Raw genomic sequence first — 5502 nt, forward strand, 5'->3', positions numbered from 1 at the left:
GCGGGGCGAGCTGCCTAATCTTTTGTCCTCTGTGTCCCAGCCCTTCCCGGAAGCGACGTCTTCCTAGAACCGCGGGCAGTGCAGTTGGCCCGCGGAGGGGCGCGGGCGGGGGCGCCGCCTCCAGCCTCCGGAGCGGTGAGGCCTCAAAAGGAAACACCTTTGACAGATTTCCAAGAACTTTCCAGGAAAAGGAGGCGGGGCCCCAAACGCCGACCAATCGCAGCACAGGAGGCGGGGTCAAGTGACCAGCCTGACGTAAACAGGCGGGTTTGAGCGTGAACTAGACAGGAGTAGGGAAGGACCCGATTTAGAGCAGGCGAGGGAGTGGCCGAGGCTCTATCGCTCCGAGCCCAGACTTCCTTCGGGCACTTAACTCTTTTGGGAACAGGCACCCGAATTCCTTGGCAGATGGCAGAGCGTGGGCGGGGTCACAGGCCTCCAAAGGTGTATGTCTGCGGTGCAAGCCCCTCCTCTGCGCTGCGCTTGGACTCTGGGACTCCGTGTGTAGGGTGGTGGGAAGGTGAGAGGCATAGGGTCGAGTCTGGAAAGAGATACGGGGGAGAGGGAGGGTGAGGAGGGAGGCCCCAGATCCAAGCCTGATGGAGGTCAAGCCTGAGCCAAAAGGATTCAGGCAAGAACCTTGTCTCTGAAAGCGTTTGGAGAGGAGACACACACCTCAACCTTTTGCATCTGGCAGGGCCATCCAGCGTCCGCCTGCTGGCCTCTGACCTGCCGCCGATCAGGGAAGAAGTGGCAACCTACTTGGAGAGGCAGGCAGCGGCCAGTCAGCCCACGGCTGACCCCACAGGACACAGTCCACTTGTGTTTCTGGGCTGGTGGGTCTTAAAAAAAAAAAAAGCGAAAGTGAGACCTGGAACCCCAAACATCTGGAGTTAACTGACAGAGAGTGATAAAGGTAGAGGGACAGAGCAGTGACACTGGATTCCATCCATATGGAGCACTTGCTAAATTTGATCCTCAACAGCTGGCATTGCCCCCGTTTTGCAGACTAAAAGACTGAGCCCCAGGGAACAAAATGCCTTGCTAGGAAATAGCAGGGTGGGAGTTTGATCCCAACTCTGCATCATGAGCTCATGCTCCTACCAGGGACCTTCTCCACCTATTCCCAGTTCACTGGACTCACCAAGGAGCATTTTGAGAGACCACTGGAGCTGTGCACACCTCCTCTAAGTCCTTGGGCCAGAAGAAGGGTAAAAGAATTGGAAAAGTGGAAGGGTCCACGCCCCGCTTCCCCCACTGCCCAGTGTGTATATCCCAGGCTCCTTGGACAGAAGATGAGCTCAGGTCACCCACTTTGGGCACCCAGGCTGGGGCACCTGGGTAAGACAGTTCTTCAATAAGAACTGTTTACTGTGCCATTACTGTAAAGACAAAGGGACTTCACAGCTGCCAAGCAGCAGAGCTAGGATTGGAACCTCGGTTTCTATGGGGCCAAATCCCAAGCTCTCTACCCCAGGACTCTCCCCTTTCCCTCTAATTGTAGCTACTTTACTGAACGCATACTATGTGCCAGGCGCTCTAGGTGATTTCCAGACTCATTTCATTGTGTAACTACGACATGTTATCCCCTCTTTACAGGTGAGGAACCTGGGGCACAGAGATGTTACAATGTAACCTAGATCTCACAGCTGGCAGATGGTGAGTCAGGGCTTGATGCCCAGGGCCCCAGCCCCTCCCCCACTTCCTCTCTAGGTGCCTGTCACTTGCCAACTCCTAGACATCCTTCAGGATCCAGCTGAAAGGTCCTCAGTGAAGCTTTTCTGCCCCCAGACTGCTCAGAGCACTGTGGGTGTCCAGCTCCCCTACAGTGATTTTTCAGTTGTGTGTAGTAAACTAAAGGGCCTTGAAGGTTTTGCTCTGCAACTATCCTTTGTAAATTTGACAGCGCTACACACCTCACCTGGTGCTGGAGACAGTGGTGTGCCCCAGTTTTTCTCCAGGTGCCTACCTGCCCCAGGTGTTGGGGGTAACCTCTGGCCATCTCATTATCACCCGCCCTGCACCGGCTGCTTTCCGCGCAACCCTTCTTGACTGCTTGTCCCACACTGCCACCTAGTGGCAATTCCTCTCCTGGTTTCACTCGCCAGATCCTCAGCCTTGGAGGCTGCGCCCCACGCAGGGGCCGCGCTCGGGATCTCCCTGCCCCTCCTCACCCTGAGCAGTTAGAAGATGGGTCACAGAAGTACACAGCAGTTTCTTCCGCAAAGTCTGGCTCATATGTATCGATATTTTCCCCATGTGCGGCCTCTCCTTTCCCGGAAGGACAGTCCGTGTGTGTGTGTGTGTGTGTGTGTGTGTGTGTGTGTGTGTGTGTTGGGGGTGGGGAGGGTATTCAGCTCCTCCAGACATTTACTGGACCCGTGGTGACTGCAAGCTATTCCAAAGGCCTCAGCCGCATCCCCGTGGACATACAGCTACCCTGAGGGCTGTGGGGCAGAGTTTGTCACCAGGAACCACCCCTGCCCCTGCCCAGCCATCCCAAATACTGAGTCCTTCCGTCAGTGTGTAGGTGGATGTGGCAGGAGGCTGCTGGAACGTGAGCAGCGAGGGGAAGCCATGCGTTCTGACTCAGGGGCCAAGGGGGCAATTGCCAAATATCCGTCTGTGTGGAACCCATGAGGGGAATGTGTGTGCTCGTGTAAGCACTGGCCTCGGCTATGGACTGCGAGGGTGGGGGCATCGCCAGTGCTGCCTTTCCACCTTTCTGTATAGTTTGAATTTATTATAATAAGCAAGTTTTACTTGTGGAAATAAAATTTGTAAAAATTCTCACAGAGGATATGTTCATTGATTTTTTAGAGATAGAGAAAGGGAGAGAGAGAGAGAAAAAAAAACATCAATGTGGGAGAGAAACATCAATCAGTTGCCCCCTCACACACATCCCCGTGCACACCGCATCTGGTAATTACACCCACAAGCCAAGTATATGCCCGGGGATCGAACTCACAACCTTTTGGTGTACAGAATGATGCTCCAACCAACTGGGTCAACTGGCCGGGGCTACGCAATTAAAATGTTTAATGAAAAAAGACACTAGTTTTTACAAATACAATTATAAAAATCTTAGAAAAATGGTAATCTAATTCACTCTTTTATTTTTTAAAAGAATTTTAAAAAATATTTTATTTTCTTTTTAGAGAGAGAGGAAGGGAGGGAGAGAGGGAGAGAAACATAGATATGTGTTTGCCTCTTGCACGCCCCCTAGTGGGGACCTGGCCCTTAACCCAGGCGTGTGACCTGACTAGGAATTAAACCAGTGTGGTCCCCTTTGGTTCACAGGCCAACACTCAATCCACTGAGCCACACCAGCCAGGGATAATTAACTCCATTTTTAGAAAGCATGTTATTGGGCAGGGGTGTCCAAACTTCTGGTGTCTCTGGGCCACACTGGAAGAAGGGTCGTTCTGGGCTACACATTAAATACACTGTGACATGTAATTACACACACACAAAAATCTCATAATGCTTAAAGTGAATTTATAATTTTGTGTGAGGCTGCATTCACAACCATCCTGGGCCACATGTGGCCCGCAGGCTGCGGGCTGGACACCCCTGTTTAGAGCATGCACTTGGCTGCGGGGAGGAGACAGCCACGACCCACTGCTGCCTAGTCCTCTGCTTGTGAGTGGGACTCTGCGTGCTCAGCCCGGGGTTCACCTGGCCCAGGCCAGTGGCCTCCAGAGTCAGGACCCTTCTCCAGCTTTCAAGTAGTCGAAGCTTCCAGATCTCAGGGCTTCCTCCAAGGCTCTGAGGTCTTGGATCAGATTCTCAGGTGGAGCTCAGGGACAGAGGCCCTGGGTCCAGCTGGGCATAAGTGTGTGTGAGTAGGTGGGTTGTGTGCTTGTGCACGCTGGTGTGTCTCTGCATGGGTGTGAGCATGTGTGTAAAATGTGTGCACCTGTGCGTGCATATGTGACCCGTATGAGAGTCTGTTTGCTCATGTGGATGTGGGAGGAGGACCAGGGAGGCACACAGAGGAGGGCATAGTTTGAGGGTGAGAGCTGGACCCTGGAATTGTTCTTTGGGGTTGAGATAGGGGCCCTGCCATGCCTGCTATTGACCTCAGGCAGGTGGCTTGACCTCTCTGGGTTTCTCTGTTTTGTGTGTCTGTCGTGTAGGCTGTATGGCATGGGTACAGCCCTCACTTTTTCCAGTCCAATGAAGTCATTGGGTGTCCAAGAAGAGCACCACACAACGTCCAATCTGAAAGAAGGGTTTAGTAGGTCAGTTGAGGCTATCATCAGGGCCTCCTGTTTCACAGAACTCTGCTGGTTTGGAGGTCGCTTTAAGAAGTCAGGGAAGACCCCCTCCCATCCAATTCAATGCCTGCAAACAGAATGTACTTGCTCTTCAGGAGCTGCTGCCCTGAAGAGGCTGGTCCTGCGGCCCAGGCGTCCACGTGCTAAGTGTGTGTTGGAGCATCAGAGGTATCTTGCGGGTGTGACGGCGGCCCTGGCGCCTGCAGTCCTGAGGATGGCCTGTAGATGGCAGCAGAGGCACGCGCAGGGTTCCTGTACCGAGCCGCTCCTCCCCAGTCCCAGGTAAGCCAGCCACCTCGTTCGGGTCCCTTCGTCTCGGGGTTGGGGGGTCTGTGCAGGAGTAGTGCAGATTTGTCCAAGGAGACAGCAACACCCCTTGTGGCTCTAGACAAGTTGTTTCCTCTCAGGGGGCCTCCATTTCCTTCCTCTGTGAAATGAGCTATTCAAGAGCGTGTAATGGGAAAATGGCTCAAAATAAGTAAGAAAGCCTAAGATGGGCTCTCAGAATAGACCTAAACGGGAAGGAAAACCCACGAAGCTAATACAGAAGAATATCTGTCTCTGGGGTGGGAAGAGGAGACTTTAATTGCCAAAAGCCCAAACTACAAGGTGAAAAGCTGATGGCTCTGGCCAAACGGGAATTTAGAATTTCTAGTCTAAGGATGTTGTATCCCAAGGGAAAAAATAAGCCAAGGATATAAGAGGAGACGCACAAACTGGGAGAGAAGACGCCCAGAGCCACCAGGAACTAGGGAGGCGCGAATCACAAGGAAATGCCCTTTCACTCAGCATTTTGCTGGCGAAAATGAAGACTTTAAGTACGCCGGCGGTAGGGCACCACTAAGGAAGTCTCAAGCCTGACAAGCCATATTGGAGGGCCGCCTGGCAGCCTGCAGAGAAAACACCCAACTCAGGTGGCGATCCAAGACCTGAGCTGTCGTTTCATAGGTCGCAGGTAAAATCCTGGGTTCGCACAGTCTGGGCTGGAGCCGACGGCTCTCGCGAGTGGGTCTCCGGGCGCAGCCCTGGGAGCCGAGCAGGTTGCCGCCCACTCGAGAAGCCACGCCCCTGCTACGTCGGTCCCGGCTCAGGGATGGGGTGTGTCCAGGGCTCCCGCCCCGCCCCGTCCCGCCCCGTCCCGTCCAGCCTCAGAGCTCCTGGCCCTTTAAGGCTGTCAGAGTTGGGCTTCAAGTCCTGGACGCGCGGGGGAGGGGGTGCAGTC

Source organism: Pteronotus mesoamericanus, unplaced genomic scaffold (genome assembly GCF_021234165.1).
Source record: "Pteronotus mesoamericanus isolate MK-2021 breed Mesoamerican mustached bat unplaced genomic scaffold, CSHL_Meso_final scaffold_533, whole genome shotgun sequence".
Lineage (NCBI taxonomy): Eukaryota > Metazoa > Chordata > Mammalia > Chiroptera > Mormoopidae > Pteronotus > Pteronotus mesoamericanus.